The sequence below is a fragment of the Neophocaena asiaeorientalis genome, unplaced genomic scaffold (genome assembly GCF_003031525.2).
Source record: "Neophocaena asiaeorientalis asiaeorientalis breed wild unplaced genomic scaffold, Neophocaena_asiaeorientalis_V1.1 scaffold39, whole genome shotgun sequence".
Classification (NCBI taxonomy): Eukaryota; Metazoa; Chordata; class Mammalia; order Artiodactyla; family Phocoenidae; genus Neophocaena; species Neophocaena asiaeorientalis.
In genome coordinates, this window is record NW_020175670.1 from 9,572,749 (window position 1) to 9,592,573 (window position 19,825).

Genomic DNA, 19,825 nt, shown 5'->3' on the forward strand with positions numbered 1-19,825 from the left:
GGTAAGAGTCCACTTTCCTTCAGAACAAGAAAAGTATGAAAAAGATTATTAAAAAAAAAAAAAAAAAAGATTATTGTTTTGTTAAATAGGAATAGGTACAGAATCACTTTTTAGTTAAACAAGGAATACTGTCAGCCGTACTTTGTAAAACATTTACATAATTTTCTTCATAAAGTTCTCAGACATATTTATTTAGACATCTTTTCCTACATAAGGGAAAATAAATTTTGCTATTATAGTAGTGGGATATTTTATTTAAAAAAACATTTCTTGGTTCTTGCAGTTGTATAGAAATACTATTGAATTTCTGATTCTGATATTGCAATAACAATCCTATTCAATTTGTTTATTTGCTCTAATAGTTTATAGAATTTCATGAGGGTTTTTTTTGGGTGTGTGTATAAATAATCACATAAACGATGAGAAAGCACATCTGTGATTCTTCTTTTTATCATCCCTGATTTCTTTCCCTTGTTTTTTTGTACCAGTTAGGACCACTAGTAAAATGCTGAAGTGGTGTCAGTGGTTGATACTCGGTACTTTTTTTTACTCAACAGATTGATTTTCCTTCTGATAAGAAATCTGCTTTACCTTATTTAAAGTTTTAACATAACTGCTCTCATTCTCATTTTTTTTCCTATCTATGACTGCACAAGTGGAATAGTTTACAGTTTCAAAAGGTGTGGGTTCTTCTTTCATGTCTACTTTTTCCTATAACTTTTTGTCATGAGAATTGGTGGTGTTTACCAGTTATTGTCTTAAGATAATTATATTAAATCTTGGGCTAGGATAATTCTCCTTTTATTTTTGATGTCTGCTAACACTCCGCCATGTTGGAATATTTCCTGATATGATCTGCAATAGTTTCTTTAAAAGAAAATTCCACCGCCAAAAGATACTAACCTACCTTCATCTAAATCCTCATATGCTACCTTCCCTCTTATAACTTTCAAAATCTAGACTTACATGCTTCTCACCTACTCAAACATCCCATTACTGTAATTCTCCCTTCTCTTTCCTTACTTGTAGTTTTCTTCCTCTCTATTATTCCAATCAGCATTGAAGCATGCTAAAAAATCTTGAAACCAAATCAACATTCGACTAATTTCTCACACTCAACCACCCTTTTTAGTAAAAAATTACTGGGAAGAGATTTCTGTCCTAGCTGGAACAATTTCTTATACTTCTTTCTTGAGCCCACTCCAGAAATGGTCCCACAGTATTTAGTTAAAAGTAATTATTTCTTAAATGATCTAGAATCTCCCTTTATAAAATTCTAAGTTCTAATGAATTTTGGAGTATTTGTCTGGTCTTTCTATTCTGTAACACTGGTCATGGACTAGTATCACACTTATGAAAGAGAGACTTTGTAGTATGTTTTGTATCTGACAGTTCTCCTCATTGATTTTTTTCCCCAGTGTTTTTCTATACACTTTGCATATTTATTTTTTCCATATTAACTTTACAATAAATGTTTCTAGCTCAAAAATACCGACAAATACTTGTTGGTATTTAGTATTTTTTTTAGGTTCACACTAAATCTATGTATTATCTAGGTTTATAACATCGTTATAAACCTGTGTTATTATGTGCAAGAAAAAGAGATAGTTTTCATTTGTTTGAGTCCATGTTAGTGTCTTTCAGGAGTTTTAAAAAATTGCCTCACATGTGTATTAAGTAGTTCTTATTAAATTTTATATGTATTTTCTCTTTATTATGATATTGTATATATAATTTTCTCTTATATCTTTCAAAGTATTACTTCAAAAAATAAAGGCTATTGATTTTTGAGTATTAATTTTATATCTGCTACTTCATTTCTTTTGTTAGCATTGATTTTTGTAAGAATTAATGTCAAATCATCAGCTAATAGAGATAATTTGACTTAATTCTTTATTTTTTAATAGATTTTTATTGGAGTATAATTGCTTCACAATACTGTGTTAATTTCTGTTGCAGAAAAAAGTGAATCAGCTATGTGTATATATATATCTCCATATCACCTCCCTCTTGCGCCTCCCTCCCATCCTCCCTTTCCTACCCCTCTAGGACATCACAATGCACCGAGCCGATCTCCCTGTGCTATGCTGCTGCTTCCCACCAGACAACTATTTTACATTTGGTAGTGTATATATGTCGATTCTACTCTCACTTCGCCCCAGCTTAGCCCTCCCACAGCATGTCATCAAGTCCATTCTCTGTGTCTACCTCTTTATTCATGACCTGCAACTAGGTTCATCAGTACTTTTTTTTTTTTAGATTCCACATATGTGTTAGCATACAGTATTTTTCTCTTTCTGACTTACTTCATTCTGTATGACAGAATCTAGGTCCATCCACCTCACTACAAATAACTCAATTTCATTAGTTTTTATGGCTGAGTAATATTCCATTATATATATGTACCACATCTTCTTTATCCATTTATCTGTCGATGGACATTTAGGTTGGTTCCACGTCCTGGCTATTGTAAATAGTGCTGCAATGAACATTGTGGCACATGTCTCTTTTTGAATTATGGTTTCCTCAGGGGATAGGCCCAGTAGTGGGAATATTGGGTCATATGGTAGGTCTATTTTTAGTTTTTTAAGGAAGCTCCATACTGTTCTCCATAGTGGTCATATCAATTTACATTCCCACCAACAGTGCAGGAGGGTTCCCTTTTCACCACACCCATTCCAGCATTCATTGTTTCTAGATTTTTTGATAATGGCCATTCTGACCAGCATGAGATGATAACTTATTGTAGTTTTGATTTACATTTCTCTAATTATTAGTGATGTTGAGCATCTTTTCATGTGCCTTCTGGACATCTGTATGTCTCTCTTGGTGAAATGTTTATTTAGATCTTCTAGCCATTTTTTAACTGGGTTGTTTGTTTTTTTCATATTGAGCTCCATGAGCTATTTATATATTTTGGAGATTAATCCTTTGTCTGTTGTTTCATTTGTAAATATTTTCTCCCATTCTGAGGGTTGTCATTTTGTCTTGCTTATTGTTTCCTTTACTCTGCAAAAGCTTTTAAGTTTAATTAAATCCCATTTTCTTATTTTTGTCTCTATTTCTGTTACTTTAGGAGGTGGGTCAAAAAAGATCTTGCTGTGGTTTATGTCAAAGAGTGGTTTTCCTATGTTTTCCTCTAAAGTTTTATAGTGTCTCGTCTTACATTGAAGTCTTTAATCCATTTGGAGTTTATTTTTGTGTATGGTGTTAGGTAGTGTTCTAATTTCATTCTTTTATGTGTAGCTGTCCAGTTTTCCCAGCACCACTTATTGAAGAGACTGTCTTTTCTCCATTGTATGTTCTTGCCTCTGTTGTAAATTCAGTGCCAATATGTACGTGGGTTTATCTCTGGGCATTCTATACTGTTCCATTGGTCTATATATTTTTTTTGTGCCAGTACCATACTGTATTGATTATTGTAGCTTTGTGGTATACTTTGAAGTCAGGGAGCCTGATTCTTCCAACTCTGTTTTTCTTTCTCAAGATTGCTTTGGCTATTCAGAGTCTTTTGTGTTTCCATACAACTTGTAAGATTTTTTGTTCTAGTTCTCTGAAAAAGGCCAGTGGTAGTTTGATAGGGTTTGCATTGAATCTCTAGATTGCTTTGGGTAGTACAGTCATTTTCACAATATTGAGTCTTCCAATCCAAGAACATGGTATATTTCTCCATCTGTTTATGTCATCTTTGATTTCTTTCATCAGTATTTTATAGTTTTCTGAGTACAGGTCTGTTGCCTCCTTAGGCAGGTTTATAGCTAGGTATTTTATTCTTTTTGTTGCAATGGTAAATGGGAGTACCATTGGTAAATTGATTTCTCTTTCTGATTTTTCATTGTTGGTGTATAGGAATGCCAGAGATTTGTGTGCGTTACTTTGGTATCCTGCAACCTTACCAAATCCATTTATTAGTTCTAGTAGTTTTCTGTTGGCATTCTTTAGGATTTTCTATGTATAGTTTCATGTCATCGGCAAACAGTGACAGTTTTACTTCTTCTTTTCCAATTTGTATTCCTTTTATTTCTTTTTCTTCTCTGATTGCTGTGGCAAGGACTTCCAAAACTATGTTCAATAAGAGTAGCAAGAGTGGACATCCTTGTCTTGTTCCTGATCTTAGAGGAAATGCTTTCAGTTTTTCCCCATTGAGTATGATGTTTGCTGTGGGTTTGTCATATATGGCCTTTACTATGTTGAGGTAGGTTCCCTCTATGCCCATTTTCTGGAGAGTTTTTAATCATAAATGGGTGTTGAATTTGTCAAAAGCTTTTTCTGCATCTATTGAGATGATCATATGGTTTTTATTCCTTGATTTGTTAATGTGGTGTATCACATTGATTGATTTGCATATATTGATGAATCCTTTCATCCCTGGACTAAATCCCACTTGATCATGGTGTATGATCCTTTTAATGTGCTGTTGGATTCTGTTTGCTAGTATTTTGTTGAGGATTTTTGCATCTATGTTCATCAGTGATATTGGTCTATAATTTTCTTTTTTTGTGATATCTTTTTCTGATTTTGGTATCAGGGTGATGGTGGCTTCATAGAATGAATTTGGGAGTGTTTCTCCCTCTGCAATTTTTTGGAAGAGTTTGAGAAGGATTGGTGTTAGCTCTTCTCTAAATGTTTTATAGATTTCGCCTGTGAAGCTGTCTGGTGCTGGACTTTTGTTTGTTGGAAGATTTTTCATTACAGTTTCAATTTCATTAGTTGTAATAGGTCGTTTATATTTTCTCATTTTTCCTGGTTCAGTCTTGGAAAATTGTACCTTTCCAAGAATTTGTCTGTTTCTCCATGGTTGTCTATTTTATTGGCATATAGTTGTTTGCAGTATCCTCTTATAATCCTTTGTCCTTCTGCAGTGTCAGTTGTGATTTCTCCTTTTTCATTACCAATTTTATTGATTTACATCCTCTCCCTTTTTTTCTTGATCAGTCTGGCTACGGTTTATCAATTTTGTTTATCGTCTCAAAGAACCAACTTTTAGTTTTGTTGATCTTTGCTATTGTTTTCTTTGTTTCTATTTCATTTATATCTGCTCTGATCTTTATGATTTATTTCCTTCTACTGACTTTGGATTTTCTTTGTTCTTCTTTCTGTAGTTGTTTTAAGTGTAGCATTACATTGTTTATTTGAGATTTTTCTTGTTTCTTGAGGTGAGATTGAATTGCCATAGACTTCCCTCTTAGAACTGCTTTTGCTGCATCCCGTAGGTTTTGGGTTGTCATGTTTTCGTTGTCATTTGTTTCTATGTACTTTTTTATTTCTTCTTTGATTTCTTCTGTGATCTCTTAGTTAATTAGTAGTGCACTTTAGCCTCTGTGTATTTACAGTTTTTTTCCTATAAATTGATTTCCAATCTAATAGCATTGTGGTCAGAAAAGATGCTCGATACAATTTTATTTCTTAAATTTTCTGAGGCTTGATATGTGACCCAAGGTGTGATCTATTCTGGAGAATGTTCCATGTGCACTTGAGTGGAAAGTGTATTCTGCCACTTTTGGGTGGAATGTTCTATAAATATCAATTAGATCTATCTGGCCTATTGTGTCATTTAAAGCTTGTGTTTCCTTATTTATTTTCTGTTTGGATGATCTGTTCATTGGTGTAAGTGGGATGTTAAAATCCCCTACTATTATTCTGTTACTGTCATTTTCTCCTTTCATCATTGTTAGCATTTGCCTTATATATTGAGGTGCTCCTGTGTTGGGTGCATAAACATTTATATTTGTTATATCTTCTTCTTGGGTTGATCCTTTGATCATTATGTAGTGTCCTTCCTTATCTCTGGTAACAATCTTTATTTTAAAGTCTATTTTATCTGATACAAGTATTGCTACTCCAGCTTTCTTTTGATTTCCACTTGCTTGGAATATCTTTTTCAATCCCTTCACTTTCAGTCTGTATGTGTCTGTAGGTCTGAAGTGGGTTTCTTGTAGACAGCATATATATGGGTCTTGTTTTTGTATCCATTCAGCCAGTCTGTGTCATTTGGTTGGGGCATTTAATCCGCTTACATTCAAAGTTATTATCAATATGTGTGTTCCTATTACCTTTTTCTTAATTGGTTTGTGTTCATTTTACGGGTCTTTCTCTTCTGTTGTGTTTCCTGCTTAGAGAAGTTCCTTTAGCATTTGTTGTAAAGCTGGTTTGGTGGTGCTGAATTCTCTTAGCTTTTGGTTATCTGAAAAGCTTTTGATTTCTCCATCAAATCTGAATGAGATCCTTGCTGGGTATAGTAATCTTGGTTGTATGTTTTTCTCTTTCATCACTTTAAGTATATCCTGCCACTCCCTTCTGCCCTGCAGTTTCTGCTGAAAAATCAGTGGATAACCTTATGGGGATTCCTTTGTATGTTATTTTTTTTTCCCTTGCAGCTTTTAATATTTTTCTTTGAATTTAGTTTTTGTTATTTTTTGTTTTTTTTTTTTTTTTTTTTTGATTGGGATTGTGTTCCTACATTACTGGTTGTTTGCCCTGAGGCTTCCAAGACTGGAGTTTATAGGCTATTGGGTAGAGCTGGGTCTTGGTACTGAGATGATGACCTCTGTGAGACCTCATTCCAATGAATATTCCCTGGGGTCTGAGGTTCTCTGTTAGTCCAGTGGTTCAGACTCAGTGCTCCCACCACAGGAGCTTCCACCCGACCCTGGGCTTGCGAATCGAGATCCCACAAGCTGCATGGGGTGGCAAAAAAATAACGAAAACAAAAACAAATTAAAAAATAAAATTAGACTAGGAAACTAACAGGTATGTTAGAAAGAATGTAAAAATAAAAATATAGATGAATCTCCAACCAGAAGGTACATCAGTACCACAACAGTAAAAAAGAGGAGGAGGGAAAAGAAAAAAAGAAAAGGAGTGTGGGGGAAAGGCCTTGGCTGTGGAGGGCAGGGCCTAAGCAAGGGTGAGTTTTGGGCAGTGGGTGGGGCCAATGCTCAGGACCCAAAGGGCTGGAAAAGGCTCTGGGGGCTTTGGTGGGTGAAGATGAGGCTGAAGGAACAGAAAGGGCCCAGGGGTGCCCCCAACCCCTGGTCTCAGAGGACAGGGGACCTCACCTGGGACTCAGCAGGCTTTCTGGGCTCGAGTGGGCAGGGCAATTGCCCTCTGCTTCTCTCTTGCTCCTCCTGGAGGGCCCCTTCTACCTGCCTCTCCTGATCTCCCTGACTTCAGGGCCACCAGTCCTGTCTGGCCTCCACTTCTCCTCCCCTCTCAGTCCCTCTACATCCTACTGGTTCACTCTGGGGTTCCTCTTGTCTTCTTGGGCATCAGAGTTCCCCACCAGCGGCCCTAGCTGTGAGGAGGTGCTAACTCCGTATCTTCCCACACCACCATCTTGACTTGCCCCCAATTTTACTTAATTCTCATGCCTTGATTTCCTTGTCTAATTCCATTTGATTAATAACTCCAACACAATGCTAAATGGCAGTGAAAAAAGTGGGCATGCTTGTCTTACTCCTGACTGTAGTGGAGAGATCTTAAACTTTACCTTACCAAAATTCTTTGCACACAGAAGGTTAGGTGTTTACTAATTGGCTTTGAGTAGGTAACTTATCCGAATATGATTTGTTTGAGAATTTTATATATATTTCTGTTTCCTCTTTAATTGTAATAAGCATAAAATTTACAACACACTTGTTGAAGCAAGAGATCTATAAATGAGAACAGTATTCCCTAGTATTCCTATTTTCTTTTTTTTTTTTATAAATACTATCTAGCAGTATATTAACCAATGGAGTATATTGCACAACAAACTACCTCACATCTTTCGGGAAGAAAAACCACTGAATTTGAAAAGTAAAACGATGTCACCCACTGAATTCAGACACAATTAAAGTGTGTTTTAAATATTTGTTTTGGGGGAGGGGGGTCACACACTCTTCTCAATTAAGAGAAACATTTATACAGTCCAGGTCTTTTATTTTCTTTACACGCATCATGCCATGAATTAATAGGGAATGGGTTCCAACAGTTCCAGCTCCTTTCCATTGGTTCTCGTGAAGTGTGCTTCTCTGGGTGGAGCAGGCTGACGCTTCAGTTGAACCCAAGTGCTTTTCTCTTTGGCTTCCTTCTTTTTCTGGTCATTTTCCTTCACCCGTTTCAAGAAGATATCTCGACTCTTAGAGTGCTTAATATGCTCAATATGTACATTAATTCTCTTGTCAAGAATCTTGCCCTTAACTTGTTTGGTTACAATGATGCCAACAGCATGCTGGGTAACATTGTAGACTCTCCCTGATTTGTCATGTAACATTTGTGGGGCATTCCTTTTTGAACAGTGCCCATTCCTTTGATATCTACAATATCACCTTTCTTGTAGATTCACATGTATGTGGCCAAATGAACAACTCCATGTTTTCTAAAAGGCCTAGAGAACATGTAGTGGGTGCCCCTCCTCTTTCCCTTTTTTGTTGGTCATTTTGGCGAATTACTGGAATATGGCAGTTCCGGCCAAAAAGCTAGCATTCCTATTTTCTATAGTGATAATATCCTGAACAAATTTTATATTACAAAAAGTCCAGTGTTCAAAATAGTTTAAAATTAGTAAAAGAACCCTACAGGGAGACAGTTTACTGAAAAATGCTTTTCTCTCCCATAAAACCTAATGCTGACAATTGAACAAAGATGTTTGTGAAGGATAAAGCTTCATTAAACTACAAATACATTAATATCTAGTATACTATATGTGTATTAACTAGTTTCAAGTCTTTATAAGTACAAACTTAAATTTCATTGCTTTGAAAGACATTACATTCACAACTTTGGACTGTAATTCTATTTTATTTTTATTCATTTTAATGCATGCTACTTGCATAAAGTTTGGTGAATGCCGAAGTTTCATGATAATTTTACTCTGGTAGGTAGTCACGAGTTTTAGAGAAAACTCTCCATGTCCTCCAAAGGAAAGAGCTAAGGTTGGAATAAGAAACATACTCTCAAGGGAGTTCTGACTACCTGTATGCACATGAGTTACCTGGTGTGGACCCTGTCCTGCAGCCTTGGAATCTCCTTTTTACTGAGCGAGGAAGTAGATGTACAGCATGAAGAAGGATGCCCTTTGGAAATGTTAGTATATACAGTTAAGGACTACACAACCCTTTGAGATGGTTCTTCTTATTTCTTAAGAGCTGTGAATTTTGAAAAATATGGGTGGATGAGAAATGATGTGGATTCAATGTGCTTCAGCTGTAGATTTTATGAAATTATATAGGCTGGAATTATGATGTGCAGGACAAATCAGAAAATATGTCTGTAACATTTATATTAAAAAAACAGACACACTTATACAGATATTGATAAAATATGGGCACACTCAACACCAAATAAAGATGAAAAAAATCATTATTATGAAGATGTCAATGAAGACAACTGGCTGTATGGAATACTTAAGAAAACATGTTTAGCAATGAAGAAATGGCATGTTTTCTATTAAAGTCAGTGTATTTTAGTGACCTAAGGCCTACGTTGTACCTGACAAAAGTGAAATGTCCTGAGGTCATGAGACTAACACTTTTTGCCTCTGCAAAATTTTACATCTACAAAAATAGCTTTCAGGTGAAAACCACAGCCTTTTCTAAACAAGCTACATATCACAGTTGACATTTTCTGGAGAATCATAGAAATTTTAATTCACACATTCTAAAAATTATAAATTAAGCTTCCTTTGTAAATAATTTAATAATAATAAATAACTTGAAAATTTTACTCAGAGGCTACTTGATTATCATTCCCCCATACTTTAGATATTTTGGAATCATTGACACATTTTTCTTTAAATTGTGAAGTAATAATCGATTACTATCATTTATAACTTTAAAAAGTCTTTCACTCCTATTAGTTTATTTAGAAAATACTCTAAACCTGCTATAATGTCTTCTCCTGTGAAGAGAGAAATGTAGCTCTCAAATTTCTTTCTTGTGTTTGAGATTTCCCTAATTCCATTAATGTGTTTACTTAACATTTTAAAATTATGAAATATACACACATTCAAAAGGATGTATATAATTATATTTATGGTTTAGAGAATAATGATAGAAACACCTTTATGCACAATTCCCAATGTAAGAAAGAAAATGCTGGTGCATTTGAAGATTCTGTATGTGTTCTCTCCAATCCCATTCCATTCCTTCACTGCCAGAGGTGACTGATATACTGCTAATCATTGTGCTCTGTAGTGTTTCTAAGTGTCTGTGGGAAAAGGGTTCCATGGTAAAAGAGGGTTGGGAAACTCAATGGGTAGGCTGGATTTTATGGCAAGTGTTTGGGAATTCACATAGCCAGCCCTAATGTGTTAACGAACATTTGAATCTATATAGAATTTTATTTTCATGGAACACATTTTACCAATTATTGATCTAAGTATTTTACCAAACTTTTGTGCAATTCATAATGAACAGAAAGTACAGATATTTCTCTATAAGATTTGAAGGATATTTGATGGAAACTGAGTCTGTAAGGTGGATGAGTAATGCATCCACCAAAGCAGGAACTAAATGCAAACTCTCAGGGGCATAAAAGAGCAAAGATTTATTTATTTTTTTTTAATTCTTAGGGCTTCCCTGGTAGCGCAGTGGTTGGGAGTCCGCCTGCCGATGCAGGGGACAGGGGTTCGTGCCCTGGTCCGGGAGGATCCCACACGTCGCGGAGCGGCTGGGCCCGTGAGCCATGGCTGCTGGGCCTATGCGTCCAGAGCCTGTGCTCTGCAGCGGGAGAGGCCACAGCAGTGAGAGGCTCACGTACTGCAAAAAACAAAAAATTTATTGGAGTATAGTTGATTTACAATGTTGTGTTAGTTGCAGTATCCACTCTATTTTTTTTTTAAGATTCTTTTCCCATATAGACCATAACATAGTATTGAGTAGAGTTCCCAGTGCTATAGAGCAGTTTCTTATTACTTATCTATTTTACATACAGTAGTGTATGCAAAGATTTATTTCTCATTCACAATACTCATCAGAGGTTTGCTAGGGGCTCTATTCTGGGTGGTCTTCACTTTGGGCCACTCTCACTTGGACAGTGCTGATCAAGACACTTCTCACAATTTACCTGGCAGAGCTTGTCAAATGTCTCCACCCAGAACAAGAAGGGCAGGAAATGCTATGTGGGAAATATTTGGGGACCAGAATTAGATCATTCTCAGAGGCTGAGGGGCAAGGCCACTAGTCTATGCAAAGGGCTGAGGCTGTTTGAAAGGTAAGAACATTCATTATATCATTCAGTTTGGAAAAAGCCTCAGACCTCACATGAATCAGATGAGGGGACATTAGGATGGCATCCAGGCTTCAGAATTCTTGTCTCTGATACTGACGAATGTGTCCAGTGCCTCAGAGATTGGGGTTTGAGTATGAATCAGAGTGTCATTTCACATATGCAGGTAAGACTGGGACAGAGCAGTAAAGCACTTGAACAAATCCATAAAATGCTGTGTAACTGGGCAGTTGATGTCTCCTGAATTATCGTGTGGAATTGGTAGGGTGACTCAGGAGAGCATGCCAATTAACGTTAGGATGAGGCCACTGTACAGAATAAGCAGGCTGTTTTTTCTGTGTCTACCCTTTTCTTTATTCCCTTTTATGATTCTATATATATGTATTACATGTACATATTAAATATGTATACTTTTTCTGAAAGTGCTCACCCATCTCAGTTGTTACGTATAATACATAATATAAAATATGTAACAATATTTAACATACTGTATAATATAGAATATTTAGCTTTGTATATATATATATATATATATAATTTTTTAAGTCTAAAACTGCTTCTCCTGCAAATGACAAAGCTACTGTCTGACTTGGGACCAAAGGGTGAAAAACGAAATCTTGAAAATAGTATACACTTGAGTATAAATGTGATGGTGGCAGCAAAATTAACAGAAAAGAAAAAAAAAATCTCAAAGAAGCTTCTGTATTTTATTTCAACAAAGGTGAGGAAATTTCCTGTACAGAATTACCTTCTCCATCTCTAAGGATTTCCTTTACGTATCTGTTTGCATCCATCAGAACAGCATTTAGAGTTCTCAGACAGATAAGAATCTAACAGCTTTTAAGATAGTGCTTTTCAAACTTTTGATTCCTTATAAGTGAACTTACAAGTGGACTCTATGGTATCTTTATTTATTATTTTCAATGTTAAAGTTTCTATTAAGTGAAGTGATGGATATTTTCTATCAGTCTGTGTTTAAGTGAACACAAATTTTTATTATTTTAATACTGCTGTTTTTGCTCATTTAAAAAGCATAGTATATTTATGATTGATGTCATTTAATTCCATTGAGATTCAACTGCCCTTTGAAAATACCCTTTTCTCAGCATATTAAAATGTCTATGCAGACAGGTAAACTAATATTCACATTGTTACAGGGCTGCTGTAACAAAAGGCCACAAACTTGGTAGCTTAAAACAACAGAAAGTTATTCTCTGATAGTTTGAGAGGGCAGAAGCCCTAAATCAATGTCAGCAAGACTGCTCCCTTTGAAGAATCTTGGAGATAATCTTTCCTTGTCTCTTCTAGTTTTTGGTGGCTCCAGCCATTCCTTGGTTTGAGGCCACACAACTCCACTCTTTGTCTCCACCTAATGTACACTTCTGTCTCCCTCAGTCTGTCTTTTCTTCTTATAAGGGCACTTGTCATTGGATTAAAAACACCTGGATAATCCAAGCTGCTCTCATTTCAAGATACTTAATTGCATCTGCAAAGACCCTTTTCTTAAATAAGGGTCACAATCATAGGTTCCAGGTGGGCATATCTTTTGGCGGGGCTGCTATTCAACCCACTACAGGTACCAACCTAAATACACTGGACTTTGACTTTGTTCTATTACATTTAGATATTCCATTCACATTTGTATGGATACAGTGCCAATTTTAGTTTTACATCATCCTCTCTGAAAAATTCTAGCTGTTAGTATTTGAATTCAATGATAAATTTTTATATACATATGTAAACAATTAGTTAATATATTTTCTTGTCTATTTCATAAATGCATAATAGACAAGTCACTTTCTTCTGAGCTTGCAGATAGGTTCTGTTTGCTTAGCATGATTACTGATGATGTTTGATATATTTTCCAAAATAGTCTACTCTGTTGAGTAGCTTTTCTCAGACATTTAAAAATAATTCCATATTATTTTATTTCCTCTTCCAAAGTCAAATATTTTTGAAGTCTTTTAAAAAAGTTATACAAAAGCTATAAAATATACAAATTGTTACAAAGAGCATTCCACTCCAACTCCCTATTTTTTAACATCTTTACTGGAGTATAATTGCTTTACAATGCTGTGTTAGTTTCTGCTGTATAACAAAGTGAATCAGCTATATGCATACGTATATCCCCATATCCCCTCCTTCTTGTGTCTCCCTCCCACCTTCCATATCCCACCCCTCTAGGTGTTCACAAAGCACCGAGCTGATCTCCCTGTGCTATGCAGCTGCTTCCCACTAGCTATCTGTTTTATGTTTGGTAGTGTATATATGTCAATGCTACTCTCTCACTTAGTCCCAGCTTACCCTTCCCCCTCCCTGTGTCCTCAAGTCCATTCTCTATGTCTGCGTCTTTATTCCTGTCCTGACCCTAGGTTCATCAGAACCATTTTCTTTTCAGGTTCCATATATATGTGTTAGCAGTGCTGTGAAGAGTCTAGACATTGGAGCCAGAAATCCTGGCTTCAATTGTTGGTTCCATTCTATGCTAACCATGTGACCTTAGGCTAGTTTCTTAACCTCACTTCTTACCTGTAAAATTACATAATGATTCTATCAATCCATGAATCAGTGCTCTTTAAGTGTTTTAAGACAGTGGTAACATTCACTAAGCCCTCACTAAATACTCATTATAAATATTATAATGAAAATGATTATTATTTAATATATTTTATTATCATTATTATTAAGGACACTAGTTCCTAAAATCAAGAGATTGCAAACTTCCTTCTAAATAGTTCAGTTTTCTGTTAGAGCAGGTTCAAAATTATTTTGTAAGAAACCACTAGCTCTACAGGAGGTATTAACCTGGTTTCACTCTCAGAGGAATAGAATAGAATAGTCTTCTACTTAGAATAGTCTTCTACTTAGAATAGTCTTCTACTCAGGACAGATTCACGGTGGGCTGCTCAGGTCCCTACCGTTCTCCATTGTCATCCAGTTGTCTCCATTGTCAGTTAAGGCTTTGCACTTAACCAATAACATAGAAGAGCTACATTGTAGAAACTCATGAGTGAATACAGAATCAAACTCCCTGCCACATCCTATCTCTCAAAAGATTACAAAAGAGAAACAATTGGAAGGAAGTGTTTCCTGGAAGCTTGCTGCATCAAATGGTTCCTTATTAAGAATGTTAGTAGGAATTACACTTACATTTAATGCCACGGTGCTACTTTGAGAGAATCTCTGAGAGAAAAAAGGATCCTGAAGTTCTGAAGATGTTGTTCACTCCGTTACACAGGCTCTTCATTTTGAGAAACTTAAGAGACATTGTTTTCTGAGATTAATATCAGGAATAGTTGTGACTTTTCTGTGCAGCTGGCTTGGTTTGTTTATCTTAAAGAGAGATTGAAACATATAATTTACTAGATTTTGCTCCCTATGTTGACTATTAAGAGTTTAGAGGCAAAATTGTGGTTAGCTCATGGCAAATGTATAGAACTTCACAGTATATAATTTTGATTAGTCTTATTTGTGGGTTGATTTTTTTAATTAATTTTTATTAGAGTATAGTTGCTTTACAATGTTGTGTTAGTTTCTGCTGTATAGCAAAGTGAATCAGCTATACATATATGTATAGCCCCTCTTTTTTGGATTTCCTCTTTTTTGGATTTCCTTCACATTTAGGTCATCACAGAGCAATGAGTAGAGTTCCCTGTGCTATACAGCAGGTTCTCATTAGTTATCTATTTTATACATAGTAGTGTATATACGTCCATCCCAATCTCCCAAGCCATCCCACCTCCCTTTCCCCTCCCCCACTCCACCCCGGTATCCATATGTCCATTCTTTACTGTAGGTTGATTTTTTTCTTTTGTTTTTTTTTTTTGTTTTTTTTCAGTATGCGGGCCTCTCACTGCTGTGGCCTCTCCTGCTGTGGAGCACAGGCTCCGGACACGCAGGCCCAGCAGCCATGGCTCACGGGCCCAGCCGCTCCGCGGCATGTGGGATCCTCCCGGCCAGGGGCACGAACCCGTATCCGCTGCCTCGGCAGGCGGACTGTCAACCACTGCGCCACCTGGGAAGCCCCTGTAGGTTGATTTTTTTCTTTTGTTTTTTTTTTTTGTTTTTTTTCAGCATGCGGGCCTCTCACTGCTGTGGCCTCTCCTGCTGTGGAGCACAGGCTCCGGACACGCAGGCCCAGCAGCCATGGCTCACGGGCCCAGCCGCTCCGCGGCATGTGGGATCCTCCCGGCCAGGGGCACGAACCCGTATCCGCTGCCTCGGCAGGCGGACTGTCAACCACTGCGCCACCTGGGAAGCCCCTGTAGGTTGATTTTTTTCTTTTGTTTTTTTTTTTTGTTTTTTTTCAGCATGCGGGCCTCTCACTGCTGTGGCCTCTCCTGCTGTGGAGCACAGGCTCCGGACACGCAGGCCCAGCAGCCATGGCTCACGGGCCCAGCCGCTCCGTGGCATGTGGGATCCTCCCGGACAGGGGCACGAACCCGTATCCGCTGCCTCGGCAGGCGGACTGTCAACCACTGCGCCACCAGGGAAGCCCCTGTAGGTTGATTTTTATCTTTTGCTTTGTCTTGTGTTTGCCCAATTATTCTCACTTTATTAAATTTATTCTCTTTAACTGTACTGTGTATTTCTTTTAAAGTCACCTGAAATTGTTTTTGGAACAAAGTGGGTTAGTAATTAATAACTGTATCATTTATAGGGGAAATTGTAATTCCTCTTTATATCTTCATAGATCCTTCAAACATCATGGTATGTGAATCATAAACTGATAATTAACAGAAATATTTAAATGACAAACTGAGAAAGTTTAAGGTATGTTGGGGAAAGATGCAACTCTATAGGCTATTATAAAAACAGTGAAAGATGCTGACTTTTTGGTTTATCAAATGTTAAATATTTATAGATGTTAAAAAGTTATTCATACGAAACATCTTAAACTGCTTTGAAATAAAATGAAAGAACAAAACCTACATATTAGTGATGTTTGGGTTTTCCTTTCATAAAACTTTATTTCTTCAAAGCACAGAAATCGTTTCCATACACTGAAAATTCTTCTATAGATGACTACTTAGGAAAAAAATTCTACATGCCATATGGTAAAAATATATAGGGTAAAACAAACAATTTGTTAGAGAAATTACTTTTCTTTTATGAAGTATGTCTCTTCAATTAAATTTTGTGGTGCATGATTTAGGATTTAGGTTAGTAGAGGAGATAGGTTAAATTTTACGTGATAACAAGAATATTTTATGAAAAGCCAGTGAGTATAGAGTTATGTTTTCTTCTTTTCTATTTTGACAAAATGCTAAATTAAAAAACTCAAGAAGATGTGCCTTATCAGAACCGTAATTATATAAAGTGGCTATGATAGTCTTCCTCCATAAATTATGGGTGGATATTACTTCTAAAAAAATACATGACAAGTTAATCATTAAAGAAAAAGGTAGTTTCTCGTGTTAACGTACATTTCTCAAAAGAAATGATCTTTTAGATCTTGCTCTTTGCGCACTCAGAAGCGACAAGCATTTGTTACATATGCTCAGCTGACAATGAGGCTGTCTCTCATGAAAAGAATTGGATTAATTTAGTTATAAAGAGATTTACATTTTGTGGTTTCTAACATGTCTTTTGGAGATTAATGAATAAGAAATGAGATAAGAAAGCCCTTCAGAAGCAACTATTGCTGAATATGGTAGAAAAATTGCTCTTGGCTGGAAGATGAATCAAGTTTCTGTCAGGTAAAGCCAGGGAAAATTCTCTTGTGTTATGAACTAATGTTACCCGAGAGGGAATATTATGCAAGATGTATGATATTGCTTTCTCCTTCTCCCAGAAGCCAGGTGGTTGTGCACTAAAGCAATGTAACAAGATTTCTATACCTTCACTTTATTTATTTACTAGTTTAGCCGTGATTCTAAAAAAAATATTGTCTGATCTTGCCTGTCCACACAGCTTCTTCTAGAAAGTTTTCACTATTTAAAATTGGTTATTAAATCTTTTATAACAATGATAAAATTCAATTTACTGAAGTTATTTGCTTTACTCTATGTTTTTCTGATTAAAATATATACTAGTGAGTAAAATATAACTAATCTAAATTCAAGGAATATGTATTTTGTTATTTTGTCTGCTTACAACCTTTTAAGTACGTACTCTTCTGTCAACCAAAATCTTAATTTCTCTTTCTTCAGTAGCCTTTATATTCAGCATATATTACCACAAAATCACAAAACTGTAATTCTGTCTAATTCTAAAGCTATATGGGGATTTCACTAATATTTTGCCAAGCACAACAGTTGCAATAAAAATCAACTTACTGTGAAAACTCATCCCAAGAAAAATATTTAAGTTGCCTAGACTTAAGTATTCTAGAATGCACAAGCGTGAGAAAGCAAGCACCCATTACGAACAGCTAGGGAATTTTTCAGTCCTTACCAGAGCAATTTAATGTGCTCCTTCAGTGTTCTGAAATGAAACTCCTTGAGAAAATCTGGAAGACCTTTGGATGCTTGTAATAGCTGATACAATAGTGGTGCTTCAGGAGAAAAAAAGAGGAAATGCAAGATTCAAGCACCTTTTATTGTCAAAACAGATAAACCTGATTACAATTAGGTCGTCTCATTTTTGCCTAAAGCCCTGGAATGGTATCCCACAGCACTTCCAATAAAAATTCCAACAGAACCCGTGTTGTTTACAAGGTTTTCTACCCTGCTGCATGCCTTCCACTAACCTTCCATTCAGTCCTCATTGTGGAGCCCTCCCCCTTACACTCACTCAGCTTTGTTCAGGTCATCCTGGGCTTCTTTCTATTCCTCTACTGCAGGTGGATTTTTAATCAAATCTCAATTTTATTTTAGATATGGAAAGCCTTAGAATTAGGAATATTTTAATGCCAATCTATTTCTTCCTTTCTCCTGGTGTTTCATAAGTACTTATGTCGAATTAAATTCTTTATATTAAACAATACAAGAAGTAAATAAGTCCTTAAAAATGTGAGTCAAGGAGGAAAGAGTGGGGTAATATGGCTGAAACCTAATCATATACTGTTTATGTTCTAAAGCTGAATTTATGAGCATGAGTTTTCCTTTGTTTCCGGGAGGTAGCTGATAGAGACTCAGATGTTTTTCTTAAAACTGTTTACAGCCATAGCAACCACTGGGATATGATTTCTCATATACTTTCCCCACATAGCACTGTCACCCATGACTTCTTCCCTACTGATGCTGTTTTAGATTGTTTTTCTTAATAGAGTGACTTCTCCCTTGAGCTAAGAAAAACTTTTGAAACCATATAACAAGCATTTCAGTTTGTAAATACTGAAGGAAATGTTTGACAAGACTCCACAAAAACTATGGCTTAATATTCTCTCTACAGTGGGCATAATAATTATAGAAAATCTCTCTCTCCCCAGTATTCAAAATTTTCATTTGTAGCCCAAAATACTTAAAGCATAGAAAATAAAATATTGGTTTCCATGGAATTATTACATCTATTTTCATGCTAATATAATTAAAATATAACTGGATTCATTATAAATGTGTAGTTTAAAGTGATTTGCTTATGGAAGTGAGATGTCTTATTTGTCAATGAGTAAACTCTGTATTTCCAAGTTGGTAATTTCTTTTTATATTTTAGCATTGTGACAAAGAAAGGGTTTATGTATCCAGAGAGATAAAATTAAATAAGACAAATATGAAAACAGATTTGTTTTGTTCCACAGAGAAAAATAAGTTAGAAAGATTTATTCTAGCATTGGATGTCTTTTTACATATATTATAATCCAATATAAGCTTACTTAGATCATTTGAGGATTTGTTTTTGCCTGTTTCATACCAGCCATGTTATCTTTGAGCAGTGGTTCTCAAATTGAGTGCACATCAGAATCACCAAGAAGGCTTATTAAAACATGGATCTCTGGGGTCCGCCTCCAGAGTTTCTGAATCTCTGGGTCTAGGGTAGGGCTCAAGAGCTGCATTTCCAACAGCTTCTCAGGAGACATTGCTGCTGCTGGTCCAGAGACCACGGTTTGAGAAAGTCATCATACATCAATCACTTAATTTCTTTTCCTCATCTATTTCATCTATGAAATAATGGTGTTAAACTAAATGGCCATTCAACAAACATGTATTACATGACTTAAATGTGTCAAATGTTTGCTAATCATGGTCCCTGCCTTTGGGGAGAACATGGAGAAGAAAGTGACTGATCCTGCCTGTGGTAGAAAAATCTAGGGACACTTGATAGAGAAGATGAATTCAAAACCCATAAAACTTGTTGTAGAAAGTTAAAACATAAAGAAATACATTTAGAAAAATATTACCTCCTGTCCTCCATCCCCACTCCAACCCCACCTAATTCCCACTTCATAGATATAGCAATGTTAATAATTTGATATGAATCTGCCAAAATGTCTCCAAGTTATCCAGCCTTCTGGGATGATTCATTAAATATTCATATGCAATACAGCAAATATTTCCACATATTTTCTAGGATCCTCAAATATATAGGGAATGCTTTACTATCACCTCAAGCTCTAAATTCCTGATATGGATTCCATTCTTATTCCTCACTCTTAGTTCACCATCCTTGACTGCAGTTTTCTTCACCCTGCATTGCTTAATGCACAGACACCTTTATACCATCCTCCCCCAAAGCG

The 19,825-nt window shown here is 36.1% G+C and overlaps 1 pseudogene; it reads right to left on the bottom strand.

Annotated features, from left to right (window-relative positions):
• Positions 1–7,936: 7,936 nt before the first annotated feature.
• LOC112390652 (60S ribosomal protein L21 pseudogene) lies at positions 7,937–8,428 on the bottom strand (annotated as a pseudogene).
• Between the last annotated feature and the right edge of the window lie 11,397 nt (positions 8,429–19,825).